This window comes from Arachis ipaensis, chromosome B03 (assembly GCF_000816755.2).
Source record: "Arachis ipaensis cultivar K30076 chromosome B03, Araip1.1, whole genome shotgun sequence".
NCBI classification, from domain to species: Eukaryota; Viridiplantae; Streptophyta; class Magnoliopsida; order Fabales; family Fabaceae; genus Arachis; species Arachis ipaensis.
This window is the reverse complement of record NC_029787.2, coordinates 101863456-101884777: the sequence shown is the minus strand read 5'-3', so window position 1 is coordinate 101884777 and position 21322 is coordinate 101863456. Positions and strand designations below refer to the sequence as shown.

The window sequence follows — 21322 nt, the reverse complement described above, 5'->3', positions numbered from 1 at the left end:
CAAACTCGCGAGTGCTGGGCGTAGTGACAGACGCAAAAGGAGGGTGAATCCTATTCCAGTATGATCGAGAACCCCAGATGACTAGCCATGCTGTGACAGAGCATTCAGACCATTTTCACAAGAGGATGGGATGCAGCCATTGACAAGGGTGATGCCTCCAGACGATTAGCCATGCAGTGACAGTGCATCGGACCATTTTCCAGAGAGGATAAAAAGTAGCCATTGACAACGGTGATGTCCTTACATAAAGCCAGCCATGGAAAGGAGTATGACTGATTGGATGAAGACAGCAGGAAAGCAGAAGTTTAGAGGAACGAATGCATCTCTATACGCTTATCTGAAATTCTCACCAATGATATACATAAGTATTTCTATCTTTATTTTCTGTCTATTTATTATAAAATTTCGAAAACTCCATAACTATTTTATATCCGCCTGACTGAGATTTACAAGGTGACCATAGCTTGCTTCATACCAACAATCTCCGTGGGATCGACCCTTACTTACGTAAGGTTTATTACTTGGACGACCCAGTGCACTTGCTGGTTAGTTATATCAAAGTTGTGAATGAAAAATAATTTATTAAGACGTGCGTACAGAGTTTTTGGCGCCGTTGCCTGAGATCACACTTTCGTGCACCAGATTCCTACCATGATCCTTCCCACACTGATTACAAACAAGGTTTGTTAGTGCTGGCTATGGTCGCTTTCCAGTATCTCATCCTTGCCTATCGATATTGTCTCGAGCAGGAAGATTACTAACTTGCTAATTCCCATAAGAAAGTGTCCTATTCATTTTAAAGTTCCTTCCCTGAGGGGCTATATACCGATTAAAATTTTTCGGAGGTAATTCTTGACGATTCATCTTTGCTGCCGCCACCTTCTTGGTACAGTCTTCCACCAACTGACTCCTATTGACAAGCTCTACAAAATTTCGTATTTGCAGTGGTACCAACGAGTACATTAGTTCTTCGCGGAGTCCTCCTTCGTACTTCAAACACTTCCATTCCTCAAAATCATCTGGGTTTCCCTGACAGATCTTAGAGAATCGGCACAAATCCTCAAATTTCTGAGTATATTCTGCTACTGACATATTCCCCTGCGTCAACTGCATCACTTCCATTTCTTTAGCATCACGAACAGTTCTAGGGAAGTACTTTTTGTAAAATTCCTCCTTAAAAGTATCCCAGTCAATCTCTTCCACCACCTGCCTTAACAAGTGTTGCACTCCCTGCCACCAGTGTTCAGCTTTTCCTTCCAGCATATAGGTCACAAATTCCACGTACTGTCTTTCTGGTACATGTTGCGCTCGCAATGACTTCTCGATACCACGGAACCAATTGTCAGCTTCAGTTGCAACAAGCGTCCCCTTAAACATGGGCGGATTTACCTTCAGAAAGGTTGCCAATGTCATAGGGTTATCGTGGTTTCCGGCACCTTCATTATCATTACCGTCTCCACCACGTTCACCATTGCGTCCTCCGTTATGATCTCCATTTCTCTCCCCTAAACGGTCAATTGCTCGCGTAGTAGCAGTTGCCGTTTCACGCACAGCCTCAGCCATGGTGTTCATCGCAGCTATAAAAGCATCTGCACCCCTCGTCAGTTCCTCTGCATTGTTTGCACCACACCTACCACGTCCTCGTCCCCGTGCAGCCATCAAGATTCTGTGCACACCCAACATGTAATATTAAGGTGATCAGTCTTAACATTTCAGACAAGGTGTGAATAAGCTCTAAAATGGAAACACAGTGACAATCATGCAATTCATATCACAACGATATCCTATATGCATGAGACACAACTCAGAGAATGCAATGAAGCATGATTCAGTCCATATCCCCAGGCTTTAATAGGAACGAACTGCTCTGATACCAAGTTGTAACGACCCAATTCCCAGTAAGTCATGATCATACCAGAAATCAAGTGTCACCAACTTGTTCACATGAAACCTTTACTATGTATTATTAAGCCTGTAATCGGGTTAGCGTACTATCGAGTTTTGGAAAAACTTTTATAAGAAAGCTTGCAAGAACAACTAATTAAACATACACAAGCCGGCATTATATACAATCACAACACATAGCATAGGCCACGCATAAGCATACAGGTACTGTCGTACATATATATATATATATATATATCCTGAGTTAGCATACAACCCTTCAGAAATACTACTATGTACAACCCAACACTCCGGGCCCTGGTCCATATAGAAAACCCCTAAACTGGCACCCGAACTAGCCTAGTCCACTATGTACACCCTACTCTCTCAGTGAGTTTGACCAAAAGTGAGGGATTAACCCAAAGGCTAGGCTAACACAAAAAAAAACTATCAAAAGGCACAACCGCAGCTCCCAGGACTCAGCTGTCATCGTCAGAGGAGATCACAACCACATCAGAACACTCCTCATGATCCTCGTCCTCGTCATCGAAAATCTCTATAATCTCGGGAGGGGCACTGGCACTCGTGCTACTGGTCTGACCAGCACTCGCCGGTCCACTAATAGAGGCGGTGAGCGGCTCCTCAGAAGATGGCTCGGATGAAGATACTGAGATCTGCTCCACGGGGATGTCCTCCTCCGGTACAGGCTCTGGAAAATGCTCCTCCATGGGCTCAGACTCAGGGTCCGCCTGATCCGCAGGCTGATCGGGATGCTGCTGAGGCACTGGCCCATCATGAAACGGGTGAAATGGAGCATCCGGGTAGAGCCACTGCAGTGGGAACTCATAGGGCATGTCGGGGTTAAACTGTGGAGTGTCAATCGGGTGATGGAAAGGATGATCACGCAGAATGTACATACGAGTCCTAATCTCCGCAGCTACGACAATCACAAACAATTTCACAATGTCAAGTAAAATGCAAATGCGCAACAAGAATGATGCATGTCTATTCCTAACGCAGGCCATGAGCTCATGTGTCGGTTGCCTACCCGCTCCCGACATTACCCGGACACGAGTCCCAGATATGGTTTTCCAGATGCATCAGTGTGCTTATAAGTCGTATGGCTAGGCCGCATACAGTGTGACTTTCCAAATCAATAAGCGTACATCTGGAAAACAGTTCTCAGTGTGTGGGCGTCCCCACTTTACATTTGGCACTAAGGCCCAAACAATGTCACATATGCTCTCCTGTGGCAGTAATTTTGAATAAAAACTCAAAATAGCATTTTCCTTTCAAAACTTAGTTTATAATAATAAACATAACCTCAGTCTTTTTATAAAAATATAATGACATCCTTTAAAATAAAATTTCCAAACTAATATCTTGTTCTTCAACGAGACTGAAAACCTGTTTTATTTTTTATCAAAATATTAACTTAAAAATTTATTCATTCTCGAGCTGACTAAGACACAACTTCATCAAAATATCAATATATCAACAAAATTCAACATGAAATGCAATCAAATTTCAATAACACTCAATCCAAACATCAATTTACTTATCAAATATCATTTAGTCGGTGAAAATTTATCAAAACCCTACCTTCGTACGTAATCGAAATACTCGAAACTCTAGAGAAACTTTCTGACCGTGCTGCTGAAGGAAAAAACGTCCGGAATCCTCCGTGCCTCCTAGAACTCCAGTTGGCCAAACTCAAGGGGTAGGGGAGCTACGTCACCGTCGATTTTCACCGGACAAAAGTAACGCCAACACGTAGAGGAGGAAGATATGAATACTTTTACCGGATTATATTTTTTATTGGAGTTACGGATCGCAAGAAATCGAGGCCGGAAGGTTAGAGGGTTTTACGATTCTCTCATAAAGCTTCGGTCTCTCTCTGTTCTTTCTTTTTCCTTATTAATAATAATAATAATAATAATAATAATAATAATAATTTTCTTTAAATAAAATAATAAATCACAAATAACTTATTATTTAATTTTTCAAAAATTTGGGGTCTTACAAATTATGTAATGAAAAAGTTTGAAAAATAAATGCAAGAATTATAAGGTTATGAAAAGTCCCATCTAAATTTGACAAGAACAATACAAGTTACATAGAAATAATAATAGCCAATATATTTGTTGGTGGATTTGACTATTACTATATTATTTAGAGAAAATTCCACTTCCCTCCCCTGCGAGATGCTAAAATGACACTCCCCTCCCCTCTATTTTATAAATGTACATTTTCCTCCTTTCTAACTTTTAAAAAACCTCCTCTTTAATCCATTTTAAATTTTTTGTGTTAACTAATATTAACTTTATCTATTTTTTAAGAAAAAATAAATTATTTTTTGAAAAATAATCTTACTAAAAATTTTTATTTAATGTTAAAATAATATATATAGATATTAATTTTAAACAAATTGTTAACGAAAATTTTGGTAAAATTATAATTTAATAATTAAAAAATTATTGAAGGGTATTTTAGAAAAAAATAATAAAATTATTAAATTTTTTTAAAAATACAATTTAATCAATAAAATAATAATTTATTAAAGGATATTTTGGTAAGCAAAATTTAATGATAAAAAATAAAATTTTTGCTAATGGGTCTTTTTTTTTAAAAATAATTTTTTTTCTTAAAAAATAGATAAAGTTAACATTAGTTAATACAAAAAGTTTAAAATGGATTAAAGAGGAGGTTTTTTAAAAGTTAGAATGGGAAAAAATGTATATTTATAAAATAAAGGGGATGGAAGTGTCATTTTAGCATCTCGTAGGGGAGGAGAGTAGAAATTTCTCTATTATTTATGATCACATTCAGTATATATGTCTGATTCATTGAAGAAAGTAGATTATTGAAACTGATTAATAACTATTTTAGAATTAATCCAATTAATACTAGATTAAAAAAAATCAAACAATACATAACATATTATTTTTTTATTAATCAAATTATTATAATTCAAATTAATTTTTAAAAATAATTTAAAATTATAATTTCAATCTTATTAAAAAAAAAAAAAGATTACACAGAATTAAAAAATTATAATTATAATTATTAAAGGTCTACACACATGCATAGGATCCACTAAAGCGTAAAACACCGCTATTGGCACCCTATATAAGAATGCGAAACTCTCTTCTCAATACTACCTAGTTCCTACGCTGGTTGTGATTTCTCAGTAAGCGGTTTATGTTCCTCTTAAAGTTGGTTTTATGTGGTATTATTGTTCTTTATTTTCCCCTATTCTTTCTCCATTGTTGGGTTCTTTCTTTCTCTGCTATTACTTTGAATAATGGGATCAACACTCTACTGTGGGTGAACTCGGAGGCTCGGTTCAACAAAATTTCAACGGTGAAAACGAGGGAAATTGGTGCTTTTGCAAAATCTACTTGATTAGGGTTTTAAGAACGTATGAATCAACAATGGTGGGAGAAGAAACTCTATTATCTGCACGTTTCGGTAATGGGATGGATCCCCCCCCCTTCTTTTTTTTGTTGGTTCTGTTCAAATCTTTTGCATTTTCCTACTTAACGTCGGGGTCCATTGTAAAGATGGATTTTTTTTTTGTGCAAATCATTGCTGTTATGGAATATATTCAAGTCCGAGAAAAGAAAAAGGGTTTGCTTTTTTATTGTGATGTTAGTTTTTGATTATCTTGGGAATGAATTGGTTTTGGAAAAGTTGGTTTTTCTTAAATTCCTAAACAATTTTCTGCTATTGAATTACGGGCAATTGAGTTTTGCCATTTGATAGTTCTGGGATGTCCTGTTTTTTCTCTCTTCTTTTTATGAGATGGATGTGACTCTAGACTTTGAATTTATTTAAATTCTACTTTGCACAATGTATGTTTGAGCCGTTTGGGAAAAAAAATTGTTGCAGAATGATATATGATTGACTTTTACAGCAGGACAAACTTAGTTGCAGAATTGTTTCAATTCTTTTGCAACGAATTTTTTTACTATGTGGATCAAATAAGATTGTACCTTGAAAAAGTAGTGTAATGATTTGGTGACAGTAAAATTGTGCGATAGTTTTCATGATTCTTGTGACCCTTGAAAACTGAAATGTGTGGAAGGGTAATATACTTGGCTTTTTCTGTACAATGATATTGAAATGTAACGATATATGTGTCCCTATGAATTGTGATGAAGGATTTTAGTCCGTATGACCTGAACCTATGAATTGTGATGAAAGATTTTAGTCCCTATGACCCGATAAAATCGGATAATGTGGCTCTATGAAATTGGATTGTGGCAAAGTATCTTAGTCCCTATGTCTCAAGAAAATCGGATACAATAATGTGTGGTCCTATGGAATTGAATTGTGATGAAGGATCATAGTCCCTATGACCCTAAAATATCGGATACATGATGCGTGGCCCTATGAAATCGAATTATGGCGAAGGATCTTATTCCCTATGACCCGAATATATCGGATATGATAATATGCTTGACCCTTATGTTGCAAAATGATGTTATTTTCCCTTTTTTGACCCATGAATATTGAAGTTTGATGGTATAGTTGACCTTATGACCTTAAAATTTGGTGAAGGGTTTCTCGTCCCCAATGTGGTTGGAATGTGGTGATGGATCTCTTGACTCCAAAATAGTATTTCCTTTCTCTGATGTGCTTTTGTTCATGCTTTGAAATTTATCACAACAGTTCAGTTAATTATGGTTTTTCTTATTGCAAGTAGCTTTGATTGCCAAACACATTGAGATAATTATTTTGTTGAAAAATGTTATGGATAAACAGAAAATAATTGAATGACTGAATTCATTGTCAATTTGTGTTTTACAAAATTTTGTGTGCAAATCGTTGCTCTTATGAAATATATTCATATCTTGGAAAAGAAAAAAGGTTTGCTTTCGATTATTGGTGCTATCTTTTCATTATCTTGGGGATGAGTTGGTTTTGGAAAGGTTGGTTTCTCTTTATTTCCCCAACTATTTTTCTGTTATTGAATTATGGGCAACTGAATTTTGCCATTTGGATTTGGAAGTTTTGGGATTCACAATTTTCTCTTCCATTTTTATGATTTGGATGGGACTCTGGAGTTTGAATTTATTTCAATTCTACCTTGCACCTTGTATGCTTGAGCCATTTGGGAAAAGAATTTGTTGCAGAATTGTTTCAATTCTTTTGTGATGAATTTTTTTTACTATGTGGATTAGATAAGATTTTTTCCCTTGAAAAAGTTGTGTAATGATTTGTTGATGGTAAAATTGTGCAATAATGTTCATGATGCTTATGATCCTAGAAAAATAAAAAGTGTGGAAGGGGTTGTTTAGTTGGCTTGTCTGTCCAATCATATTGAAATGTAATGACATATGTGGCCTTATGGATTGTGAATTTGTGATGAAGGATCAGTCCCTATGACTGGATAAAATTGTAATGATGATAATATGTGGCTCTGCAAAATTGGATTGTGATGAAGGATCTTAGGCTCTATGACCCGATAAAATCGGATACAATGATGTGTGGCTCTACGAAATTGAATTGTGATGAAGGATCCCTATGACCTGAAATAATCGGATATGATGATATGCTTGACCCTTATGTTAGCGAAATGATGTTATTTGGCTTTTTGGACCTATGAATATTGAAGTTTGATGGTATAGTTGACTATATGAAGTTGAAATGGTGAAAGATCACTTGGTTCCAAAATAGAGTTTTCTTTCTTTGATGTGTTCTGCTCATGCTTGAAATTTATTAGAAAAGCCAAATCTAGTTTTTCTCATGCAAGTAAATTTGCATATATAGGCTGCTAATTGCTTCGAGATAATTGAAAGATGTTATAGATAAACAAAAAACAATTTGAGTGATTGAATTCATTGTCAATTTGTTTATACAAAAAAAAGAGAAAAAAAAAACAGTACACACTCTTTGAATTTGTCATTCTAATTCTCTTTACTGATCTATTATGACAACATGTATGCTAATCTATGTCAATTAGTCTCAGAGAGTCTAAGATTCTTCATCAGTCTTAGCTCGAGGGAGATGTGAGTTGGTGGAATACATCTTCACTGCAAGGAATTGTTCAGACCTCCCTTGAGATGATCATATCCAAACTGTTGAATGCCCTGAGAAAATTAATGCAAAAAAAGAAATAGAAGATAAAAGAGAGAGAGCAAATGGTCTCATCATTAGGAACGGAAAGATTCTTCCTTTGTCTTCTAATTATTTCAAAGAATTTCATGATACAAATGTAGGTGAACATTTTGGATACTTTCGGACCTACAAGAGAATTTCTGGAGTGATGTATTGGGAAGGGATGAAAAGAAAAATTCTGCAATACATCAAAGAATGTGAGGTCTGCCGAAGGAATAAGCACCAGACATTGTTACTTGCTAGCCTGTTATAACCATTACCAATTCCCATAAATGTTTGGTCTGATGTATCTATGGACTACATTGGGGGACTACATTGGCTTTGGAAATAGACACTATTTTGGTGGTTGTGAATAGGATGATTAAATATGTTCATTTTTTTAGTCTAGCATACCTTTACACAGTCAAGGAAGTAGTTGATTTGTTTGCCAAAGAAGTGGTGCAACTTCATGGTTTTCTAAATTCAATTGTTCGAGATAAATTATTCAAGAGAAAATTTTAGGATGAGTTTAAGGAAGGTGGGACCACCCTCAAGATGAGTTGAACTTATCATCCACAAATGGAAGGTCAACATGGGTTGTCAATAAATGCTTGGAAACCTACTTAAGGTGTCTTATAGGTTCCAAGCCAAGACAATGGCCTAAATGGCTAGCTGTGGGTAGGACATTAACAAATTGTATGATTAATTGATCAAAACAATTAGAGTCTAGGAGTGAATTATTATTATTTTTTTGGACGTGTAGTGAATTATTTTAATTAGAAGACAACACTACATTCAGAAAGAGTGGAAGGGAGAAGAGCATACTAGCATTCTCTAAAACAGATATATAATAAGTTTTCCTTTGGAACTTAATTTTTGCAAGAACCATTCATTTTTGTTCGACTGATCGTCTATATTCACTTGTTCAGTATCTCATTTGAACGAGTTAGTTCATTAGAGAATTGAGATATAACAATAGCAACAAGTGTTTTAATTTGCAATACTATCTTGCCATAACTACTTTCTCATTCGGAAAATCTTTTTTACAATTCCATAGGAATGAAAGCAAAATGGAAAGTGTCCATAAGAAAAAGAATGAAGTGCCTTCTGTACAAATATGTCTCAACTAATTTATCTACATCCTAATAACATGATCTACATCCCATTCAAGTGAGAATCGATGTTTAGAAAGTCATCCTCATTGCACGGAATTATGAGACCACTCATTGGATGATCATATCCATATTTCTTCAACTTGACTCAACAATTCTTGAAATGAAGGTTGGTTCAAGTATGATATCAGAATCACGAACCGCCTCATGTTGTCTCCAACATAGACTGCAAGGTAGCCTTTTGGTATATCAATTCCCTTGGAAATTGTTTTTGTTGCCCTTTTAATACTTGGAATACGGAAATCCATGTTGTATAGTGGTTTTTTCAAAGAACTTGTATGAGAAATAAGTATTTGAGTTAGGATACTTGAGGATGCAAATGACTTGTGTTAATTTAGAACCCCAAGAAATTTGGTATATATAGATGCTAAGGGAAGTAGGGAATCTTCAAATCAATTTCCAACTGAAATTATTTTTGATGAGTGATAAAGGATCACATGGCATTGTCTTGGAGGTGTTTCTATGGATTGCTAAGTTGAAAAGGATTGCATACCCTACTTTCTGATACAGTGGCTAACAAATTACCCTCTTGAAAGCAAAGACATATGCATAGCATGGGTGACACCAAAAATATGTCCATGCATTAAACCATACATAATCTATTAATAGATATGCTTTAGACATCACACGTCCTCTTTTTCTTTCTCTTTTTCTCTCCCTTAGATTGACATTGATGTTGAAATGCATCTGCGAGGTGCCAACTTATACCAGATTGACTTTGAAAAATACTGTTACAAAGAGAACCAACATAGCATACATGATGACATGCCAGTGTATATATTCATAAAGTTCAAAGCATCCTCCAATCAGACTATAGATTTTGATTTATATATGCATTGAATTCCTTCTTTTTTCTTGGATAAAGATCATACAACAGTTAGATTCCTTTTTATTATTCTGAATTTTTGTAAGAATCATTGTATCATACCAAGAAAGACCAAAAGTGGAAAGTTTGATAATGGTTTTAGCTTCATACTCATGACAGCTGTTATACAAGTCACTGGCCTTTAGTCTATTTGGTTATTTTAGACCTAAAGTTTATTTGATTTGTTAAACTGACATTATTGGAAAGAAGGAAATATAGCAATGAATAAGTGGATTAAGATATCTTCAGATAGCTTCATACTCCCCTCGCATTAGTTAGTGTTTTTGGGCCGGACCGGCCCATGTTGTCATCGGCCCGTTTGTAGGACACGAGCGCGACCAACACCGTCTTCCCCGCCAAAATTCAATAGTATAAATATTAAATACGCAGACATTTTCTGTCGGAAAATTCATTGTCATTTGTCAGTTTTGTTTCTAGTTTCTACTGTCTTCGTTCTGGCTATTTCATTAGTAACTGTAGTTGGTTCATTGTCAAGAAAAGGAGGATATCTAATGGAACACGGCACTTTTCAGTTTTCACCCTTCATTCTAGCTTTCCTGATTTTCTTATCCTGCCGCCAATTCCATTGAAATGCACCGTAATCACACCGTTTCTTTTTCTCTTCTTTTAGTGTTTTGGTATTCTCAGGTGAAAAAGGTCGACCCTCCAAGAAACAGAAAACCGCGAAAGCCGTTAATTCTCTCCTACATCTCTGATATCAGTTCGTTTCTTTCATTCTCGCAAACTTCTGCTGTTTTGCTTACATTGTTTCAAACAGGGAGATGGCGAAAAAAGCATTGACGATGACGGTAATCTTCATTCACCGTCCAATTTTCAATTTCATGCAACCCTACTCTAGGGTTGAGGGGTTTTTGGCGTGAATCAGATGGTAGAACCAAATATTTTAGCAAATTGGAGTTGAAACCAGATAACCTAAATCGCCCTCTCCCTTGTACAAGCATGCTTACGATTTTCTCATTGCCATCACCGAACCTGTCTGCAGGTTCCTTGTTATTGGAATATATAAAAAGATGATGATTCCAGTACAAATATGCAATGTTGTGTTAAACGATTGGTGCTGCACAGACCGGAGTCAATGCATGAGTACAACCTTACTCCGCACTCCTTGTATGCCGCGGTTTCAGTAGGTCCGGAAACAGAAACAATCATAAATGTTTTGACCAAGTTGTCCAAGACCAAGCTTCCCAAAGAGATGATTAAGTTTATACATGATTCCACTGCAAATTATGGCAAAGTGAAGCCGGTGCTTAAGAAGAACAGCTACTTTGTTGAATCTCCTGTTCCTGAGGCATGTAGAAATGTCGGATGCCCCTAGCAAGCAATTTCTGCAAATGCTTTTTTCAGATCTTATGCGGTTCATACTTCAAATTTTTGCAGGTCTTGAAGACATTGCTCAGGGATAAAACTATATCTAGAGCAAGGATTGTTTCTGAGGTGCGTGATCGGATTTTCTTTCTGTTTAATATATTTGGGTGACTTTGGTTTGCCAAAATTGCTATGATTGTATATTATGTCTTTCTTCGTGTATTTGTTTTTCTTCCTCTTCCCCATATATAGGTGAAACTCAAATTCAGTATTGATTTTTATTTTTGTGGGGTACAAATGGGAATGGATTTACAATCAGCAAAGCAGCAGGTGAAATTGAAGGCACTCACGATGAGTTGTTCGATGAAGCAGAAGTAGCAGCTGTAGCTGAAGATAAAGAAGCTCATTCATTTGAAATTGATCCTTCTCAGGTAACATTGGTCAAGCTGTAAAAAGGAATGTGATATTTCTTTTTTGAGCACCTTAATCCATTTGTTTTCTCAACCTGACTGCATATAGCAAGACTTGGAACATAATGGTGCCAGATTATATGTCATTCATGTCCTAAATTAATGCAATAAATTGATTATTTTGAATATAAGAAGGCAAAAATTGAGTATATGAGGTGTCAAAATCCTTCACATGTTCAGTGCTTATAAGAAAGTTGAGATTGTCATTGCAAATGTAACGAAAGCTAATTTGAATATTTGGTTAGATTGTTATTAGAAAACAGGATAGAATTGTTGCAGTTGCTTCAAATCATATATTATATTTGTATGTAGGTTGAAATGGTAAAGCAACGGTGCTTGCTAAATGTATTAAATTATCCCATGTTGGAGGTGTATGACTTCAGAAATGATACAGTGATTATAATTTTTCTGGATCATAATCAATATGTTTATATATGCCAAGCATTGCAACTTTATGGCTTTGGACTTTAAATTAGTTTATCTGCTGCTCATGCAGTTACCCTGTTTTAATGGTGCAGGTGAATCCAGACATTGACATGGAACTAAAGCCTCAAGCACAACCTCGACCACATCAAGAGAAGAGCCTTAGTAAAATGTTTGGAAATGGTAATGCTGATATATTTTGCATGCACATGTATCTTTAAATTTCCTCTCTAGTTAAAAAATAAAAAATAAAAAAATCTTTACAGTTCCTCTTAACATGTTAAACTCTATGAGCACCCATCAGTTGTTTTTTAGAATTGATCGATCTGACTTCTTGAGTTGTTTGACTTGAGATATAAAAAATAATATTCCATCTTTCTGTGTATTTTGAAGACTACAATATTCGGGACCACTGTTAAACCATGCAGTGTATTATGACAAAAATTGAAGTAAAGGAAACATACACACCTTGGAACATATTTTTGCAGTGTGCAAGCCTATCAATGGTCCTTCCTCACTTGGAAACCTCATGTAATGAGCTAGTGGTATGGCGTTTGGATGATTTGTAGTAGGTATATATTTAATCTATATGCATTAGTTTTTACCCAAGAAAATATTTGGTTATTTATTTTATGGAAATTTATGAGTTGGTATGTTTATGTTTTTAGTTTAAAAAAACTGCTTAGAGATAATTGGCTTGTGGTGTGGCTGTATGGGGTTTGGATTAGAATGACTTCAGCAACATAAGTGCATATTGAAAATTAAATTACTTCTGGCTGCAATTTTATTGTCTTCCTCCCAGGTAGAGCAAGATCTGGTATAATAGTTCTCCCACGTGGCGCTGGAAAGTCCCTAGTTGGTGTTTCTGCAGCTTGCCGGATAAAAAAGAGCTGCCTTTGTTTGGCAACAAATGCCGTCTCTGTAGATCAGTGGCCTTTTTAGTTTAAACTTTGGTCAACTATCCGTGATGAACAAATAACATCTGATAGCAAAGAGAGATTCCATGGTAATGCTGGAAATGTTGTGACAACATATAATATGATTGCTTTTACTGGTAAACTGTCTGAAGAATCAGACAAGATCATTGAAGAAATAAAAAATAGGGAATAGGGATTGCTCCTCATGGATGAGGTTGTCATGCTAAATTATGGTTGTATCCTTCTGGCTTGAATTCTTAAATAGACATAAATTTTGCTCTCACTGAGTATGCCATGAAACTCCACAAGCCTATGATATATACTGCTACTAGGTGCTGTTGACATATATTATTACTATATATATAATTTGTGGTTCTCTTTCTACGGTACCTTATATTCTGATGTGTTATCTGCAGCCATGTCGAGCGGACAAAAATTCTTCAAGCCTTCAAAACTAGCAAAGACGTCAACACTATTTTCCTTTCCAAGGTCTTTTCCCATTTTCCTATACTTCCATTTTGAGAATTATCTGCTTTATTCTGCTTGGATATGTCAAAGCATATGTTGGTAGGTCCATCCTATCGACCTTGATGAATGTCAAGTTCGAACTGATGTATTTTTGCAAGTTTTGTTGTATTGATTGGTTTTATAAAAGATCTAGTATGTTTTATAGTTGTCTGCCTCAATGCTGCCTGTTTGATATTATTGATATATTATGTGCGATTTCCTTTTTAATTGTACAGAATAACATACAATGATCTAATCCTAGCACCTCTCTAAAATTTTCAGGTGGGTGACAACTCTATTGATATCCCTGAAGCAAATTTAATAATTCAAATCCCTTCTCATGCCGGTTCAAGGCGTCAAGAAGCCCAATGTTTAGGGGGTATATTCTCAGGGCAAAGGTTAGTTTCTGAACTTCCTCCACATGTAATACTATTATTACTTAACTTATTGGGGCAGCTATGATTACGTATTTTATGAATAATTTGCAAGCACCACTTAAAATCGTTGCCCGTGAACCTACCATATGGAAGATTTTAAACTTAAAATGTTGTTGAGAAAAGTAGGAAGTTATCTGCCCTTTGTATAGTCATTTTGTCTTCAATGAGTTATTGTGTGTGCCTATGTAATGGCTGATAATTTTATTTTCAAATAAATCAATTAAATCAGGGAAAACCTCAAGATAGGATGGCAGGTGGTAAAGAGGAGTATGACGCATTTTTTTATTCGCTTGTGTCAACAGATACCCAGGTAAGCATTCGTTTTATGCCGGGCTTTGTATTTTTTAATCAAAGAATCATGACAAACTTATAGAATTAGGAATTGTGGTGTAATGTACCTTTTTCATTGCTTGGATTTGCAGGAGATGTATTACTCAATTAAGAGATAACAATTTTTAATTGATCAAGGTTATAGCTTTAAGGTAATTTCTTTTTAATTTTATGTTCCCAACTTTTTGCAGTTGTAGTTATTTTTCTTGAAAGATTGCTCAATTGTTTTACTCTATTCCAATGTTGGTTTGTTAGGATGCAAGTTTTCTAAGAATTGACTTATAATAATTTGGAATGTCCCAAAAGTTCCTTTTGATAATATATTTATTTTATAATGGTTATATCCATGAAGTATACTTGACAACTATGAGTAAGGTGTACGATGCTGAAGTACACTTGGATGAAATTAAGCTTCCTTGTGGTGTATTGTTATCTGCTATCATCTGTGAAAGGTACCAGACCACAGAGGGTGATCTTGAAGGAGAAGAATCAGACGAAAAGTGGATAGAGAAAGAGAACAGAGAAAACAGAGAAGAGAAGGGATCTCATTGATTGAACTAAGAGTTGAATTACAAAGTTGCTGTTACAAGGTGATGAGGAGGATTATTTATATGGAATGAGACTGAGCAGTGAGCTGGACTGAGCAGTGAAGCTTCCAGTACCTTCTAGTAACTAACTGACTAACTGAAAGGGGGAAGTGGAGCCTAACAGAATTAACAGCCTAACTGAATTAACAGAAAGCACATTACACATTCTAAATGTGCCAAAATCTAACTATGCCATGACTCCTATCATCATCTCTAGTTATATGCCTTTGTTGACTTGACTGCTAAAACACTGGTTGACGCCTAGCATCATCATCACCTCGAGTTGTTGTCATTTGGACCAGTGATTTGCTGCTGATTGTGAACACTCAACTTGCCCCGAAAGTGAAGAAAGCTCTCAGAGGGTACTGCCTTTGTGAGAATGTCTGCTATTTGTACTGAGCCTGGAATGTCGCTGATCCGGATTGCCTTGCTATTAACATGGTCACGAACAAAATGTAAGTCTATTTCAAAATGCTTAGACTTGGAGTGCAGAATGGGATTAGCAGTAAGTAGGACAGCACTCAAGTTATCACAGTATAGCATTGGTGCTTCTGGTGGAGGATGCAGCAGCTCCCTCATCATAGTCTTTATCCAAGTCAGCTCTGCTACTGTCTCTGCCATACTCCTGTACTCAGCTTTAGTGCTGGATCTAGTTACCACTGTCTGCTTTTTTGATGTCTAGGAGATTAGATTTGCCCCAAGAAAAATACAGTAGCCACTGGTGGATTTCCCATCATCTGGGTCTCCAACCCAATCCGAGTCACTGTAGTTATCCCCAAGGAAGTCTCCCGTTTTAGATGCAAGCCATAGCTAGATGTCCCACTGAGTTACCTTAGTACTCGTTTGACTAATTTCCAATGAGACTCTAAGGGAGCTTGGACAAACTGTGACAGTTTGTTGACTCTGTAGCATATTTCAGGCCTGGTTATTGTTAAGTATTGCAAGCTGCCAATGATTGACCTGTACAGCTGTGGATCAAAGAAGCTTGATCCTCCAAGAGTTGTGATCTTTACTGTGGAGGGCAAGGGAGTGTGACAGGGTGCACAGCCCACCATGCCAGCTTCCTTTAGGACTTCACTGATGTACTTTTGTTGAGTAAGCACCAGCCCTCCATCACAGGTTTTGTTTACTTGAATTCCAAGAAAATAGTGAAGGTCTCCCATGTCCTTCAAGGCAAACTTATCATTCATTTTTGCTATGACATCCTTCACGAGCTCTGGAGACTCCCCAGTTACTATGATATCATCAACATACACAAGCACATAGGTCTTTAGTCCACTGAGTTCCTGAAAGAAGACTGAGATATTAGACTTTGTGGCCTCAAAGCCAATCTCTCTTGGGGCTTGTTTCAACCCATAGAGAGCTTTGGTGAACTTACACACCAATGAGGGATCTCCTTGCTCATAGCCAGGAGGCTATTTCATGTAGACTTCCTCTGTTAAGTCACCATGAAGGAAAGCATTGTTGACATCGAGCTGCCTAATTGTCCAAGACTTTGATACAGCAATAGAAAGTATGAGTCTAGCTCAACACTTGCAGGACTTTGATACAGCAATAAAAAGCATTCCCTTTTTTTTGTTGGTTCTCTTTATAAAGATGTTTTTCCGTTCAAATCTTTTGCATTTTGCTACTTAACGTCGGGGTCCATTGTAAAGATGGTTTTTTTTGTGCAAATCATTGCTGTTATGGAATATATTCAAGTCCGAGAAAAGAAAAAGGGTTTGCTTTTTTATTGTGATGTTAGTTTTTGATTATCTTGGGAATGAATTGGTTTTGGAGAAGTTGGTTTTTCTTAAATTCCCAAACTATTTTTCTGCTATTGAATTACGGGCAACTGAGTTTTGCCATTTGATAGTTCTGGGATGTCCTGTTTTTTCTCTCTTCTTTTTATGAGATGGATGTGACTCTGGACTTTGAATTTATTTCAATTCTACTTTGCACAATGTATGTTTGAGCCATTTGGGAAAAGAATTTGTTGCAGAATGATATATGATTGACTTTTATAGCAGGACAAACTTAGTTGCAGAATTGTTTCAATTCTTTTGCAATGAATTTTTTTACTATGTGGATCAAATAAGATTTTGTCCCTTGAAAAAGTAGTGTAATGAATTGTTGACGGTAAAATTGTGCGATAGTTTTCATGATTCTTGTGACCCTTGAAAACTGAAATGTGTGGAAGGGTAATATACTTGGGTTTTTCTGTCCAATGATATTGAAATGTAACGATATATGTGTCCCTATGAATTGTGATGAAAGATTTTAGTCCCTATGACCCGATAAAATCGGATAATGTGGCTCTATGAAATTGAATTGTGGCAAAGTATCTTAGTCCCTATGTCTCAAGAAAATCGGATACAATAATGTGTGGTCCTATGGAATTGAATTGTGATGAAGGATCATAGTCCCTATGACCCTAAAATATCGGATACATGATGCGTGGCCCTATGAAATCGAATTATGGCGAAGGATCTTATTCCCTATGACCCGAATATATCGGATATGATAATATGCTTGACCCTTATGTTGCAAAATGATGTTATTTTCCCTTTTTTGACCCATGAATATTGAAGTTTGATGGTATAATTGACCTTATGACCTTAAAATTTGGTGAAGGGTTTCTCGTCCCCAATGTGGTTGGAATGTGGTGATGGATCTCTTGACTCCAAAATAGTATTTCCTCTCTGATGTGCTTTTGTTCATGCTTTGAAATTTATCAGAACAGTTCAGTTAATTATGGTTTTTCTTATTGATTGCCAAACACATTGAGATAATTATTTTGTTGAAAAATGTTATGGATAAACAGAAAATAATTGAATGACTGAATTCATTGTCAATTTGTGTTTTACAAAATTTGTGCAAATCGTTGCTCTTATGGAATATATTCATATCTTAGAAAAGAAAAAAGGTTTGCTTTCGATTATTGGTGCTATCTTTTTATTATCTTGGGGATGAGTTGGTTTTGGAAAGGTTGGTTTCTCTTTATTTCCCCAACTATTTTTCTGTTATTGAATTACGGGCAACTGAGTTTTGCCATTTGGATTTGGAAGTTCTGGGATGCACAATTTTCTCTTCCATTTTTATGATTTGGATGGGACTCTGGAGTTTGAATTTATTTCAATTCTACCTTGCACCTTGTATGCTTGAGTCATTTGGGAAAAGAATTTGTCGTAGAATTGTTTCAATTTTTTTGTGATGAATTTTTTTTACTATGTGGATTAGATAAGATTTTTTCCCTTGAAAAAGTTGTGTAATGATTTGTTGATGGTAAATTTGTGCAATAATGTTCATGATGCTTATGATCCTAGAAAAAATAAAAAGTGTGGAAGGGTTATTTAGTTGGCTTTTTCTGTCCAATCATATTGAAATGTAATGACATGTGTGGCCTTGTGGATTGTGAATTTGTGATGAAGGATGAGTCCCTATGACTGGATAAAATTGTAATGATGATAATATGTGGCTCTGCAAAATTGGATTGTGATGAAGGATCTTAGGCCCTATAACCCGATAAAATCGGATACAATGATGCGTGGCTCTACGAAATTGAATTGTGATGAAGGATCCCTATGACCTGAAATAATCGGATATGATGATATGCTTGACCCTTATGTTGCGAAATGATGTTATTTGGCTTTTTGGACCTACGAATATTGAAGTTTGATGGTATAATTGACCTTGTGACGCTGAAATATGGCGACGGATCTTTTGGCTCCAATGTGGTTGAAATGTGTTTGAGGGATATGCAAATCTGTTCCATTACCAACTATGACTTGTTCATTGCCACAATACTCCTCCTTCTCTAACAGATTCTGCTCATTATGAATCATGTGATGCGTAGCCCCTGAATCAGAATATCAGCTTGGATCCTGAACTGTGGCAGGTGTTGCTAGGACATTGCAAAAATTTGCATGAGGCTGAGAAATCTGTTGAGAGACCTGGTTGCTGTACCAGAATTATTTCCATCTCTACTAGTGTATCTTTCATTATTGTAAGCCTGGTTGTTTCCACTGCTGTAACTTTCATTACTGTATCCTCCATTTTCATAATCTCCTTCATAAGGATCTTCGCTGTACCTATACCAGCAAGTCCTTGTTGTATGGCCTAGTTTGTTGCAAACTTGACACTGAGGTCTGTCATTCATATAACCTCTTGTGTTGTGCACTCTTCCTCCTCTATTGAATTGACCTCTACCAGCTTGAAACTGTTCCTGTATCGAGGGATCTTGAGCAAATCTTCCTACAATGAAGGCACCTCTGCCTCCTCTAAACATCCTTCCTCCTCTTCCTCGAAAGCTGCCTCTGAAGTTTCCTCTTCCAAATTGAGCAATGTTGGCTTGGACAAACGGTTCTGGCTTCCTGAACCTAGAAAGCATGCTCTCATGTGCAAGTCATAACGCCTCTAGCTCAGCCACTGTTATGCTTTGAGCTCTTGCTAGCACAGAGGTGTATAGGAATACTCAGTGAGGCCATGCAGGATTGCATTTACATGATCACTCTCATTGATTGACTCTCCAATAGAGACTAGTGCATCAATTGCACCTTTAATCGAAAGCACATACTGTCACTGATGCTCCGATCTGAAATGTGCTGAGTTTGTGCTTCAGTTGCATTACCTTTGCCTTGATCTGAGAAGCGAAATGATCCTCCAATCTCTTCCACACCTGATGCGTGTAGGTGCAACCAACCATTCATGTAGTGAATGGCTTGCTCATTGAGGCTAAGAGCCAAGATTTGAGTAACGCATCCTGCCTTTTCCACTGTTGATATTGTGGATTCAACACTGCATCCGTTTCATCATCTATAACTATATACTGTTGAGGAATTCCCTTTCCTGTGACGTGACTCAGCATATCATTTCCTTCAATTGTCGAGAATGCTTGATCTTTCCACTGCAGAAAGTTGTCCTCATCCAGCTTCATTGAAATTGGTGTTGCGATGAATCCCTGAGCCATTGTGTGTGGCTTTGATTTTCTTGTTCTTGTGATTTGGATCTTGCGGAAGTTATGGCACCATATGCTCTGATACCATGAAAGGTACCAGACCAGAGAGGGTGATCTTGAAGGAGAAGAATCAGACGAAGAGTGGATAGAGAAAGACAACAGAGAAAACAGAGAAGAGAAGGGATCTCATTGATTGAACTGAGAGTTGAATTACAAAGCTGCTGTTACAAGGTGATGAGGAGGATTATTTATATGGAATGAGACTGAGCAGTGAGCTGGACTGAGCAGTGAAGCTTCCAGTACCTTCTAGTAACTAACTGACTAACTGAAAGGGGGAAGTGGAGCCTAACAGAATTAACAGCCTAACTGAATTAACAGAAAGCACATTACACATTCTAAACGTGCCAAAGTCTAACTATGCCATGACTCCTATCAATCTGATTGCTTGTTTATGCTATGCCGTGTTTGGTGAAAAGTAAATGTAGGTAACAAAACTATATATAAAATCAAAGTCTGAATATTAATACAGGGGCTCGTTCTTTTTTTTCTTTCCAATTCTCCTAGAAAATGTTGCATAATTGCCCAATTTTTTAGAAAATGTTTCATTAAGTGTTGCATAATTGCCATGCTATATCAATTGCAATTCATCTTGGCCATCGGAAGTGTTTTACCAAGATTTTAGTTGGTATATGCTTAGCTTTTGATTATACTTGACAGGTAATTACAAGCTTGCCTCCATCTGATGAAGGGCTTCGTTTGAGCTATTATCATCTTGAGGATCAACTTGCACTTCTTGCAAAGGTCTCCATTTTCATTCTGTTTAGAATTGGATTCAAATTTTTTCCAAGGAAAACAACTGACGCCCATCTATCTGGTATTGAATGCTGGTGATGATGCTGTTGGATCGGAACAACTAGAAGAAGATACAGATGAAATAGCTCTTCATGGTGCCCGTCGTTCTCAAACATCAATGAGCACCTTGTCAGGTGCAAAAGGGATAGTGTACATGGAGTACAGGTTTGTTATTCTCTTTGTTTGCCTGCTACATTAAAGTGTACTGCGTGTTAATCCATCTTGAGTTGTTGAATTTTGTTGTTCTTTACAACCTTAATTTGTTAACTACACATCTGTGGTGATCAACTTTCTTCCGCATGCAGTACTGGGCATAACACCGTCAAGCACAGATAAAAAATAAGCCAAAGGATCCATCAAAGAGACATTTGTTATTTCAAAAACGATATAGTTCAAACTGAAGCAAGCAGGGTATTGTGCAAGATAGTGATCAATAGAGTTTACAACCTGTTAATATAATGCTGTTCTCCCTCCCTGTAACAAAGTACATGTAGATATAAATCATTTGCCCCCT

The 21322-nt window shown here is 36.6% G+C and overlaps 2 long non-coding RNA genes across 10 annotated transcripts; one reads left to right on the top strand and one right to left on the bottom strand.

Moving 5' to 3' along the window:
* On the bottom strand, positions 5382-18520 carry LOC110270262. Its single transcript, XR_002359604.1, has 2 exons — positions 16962-18520; positions 5382-6982 (listed from the first exon to the last, which is right to left on the bottom strand). It is a non-coding gene; the product is annotated as an uncharacterized LOC110270262 (long non-coding RNA).
* On the top strand, positions 9233-21141 carry LOC107633458. 9 transcript variants are annotated; one of them, XR_002359598.1, is made up of 12 exons: positions 9233-10744; positions 11027-11478; positions 11669-11780; positions 12338-12425; positions 12636-12814; positions 13045-13248; positions 13576-13648; positions 13949-14064; positions 14333-14413; positions 14526-14585; positions 20674-20973; positions 21114-21141. It is a non-coding gene; the product is annotated as an uncharacterized LOC107633458 (long non-coding RNA). The 9 variants fall into 9 exon arrangements; XR_002359595.1 differs by having other exon boundaries at positions 9233-10832; XR_002359602.1 differs by having other exon boundaries at positions 9233-11478; positions 20674-20757; positions 20877-20973.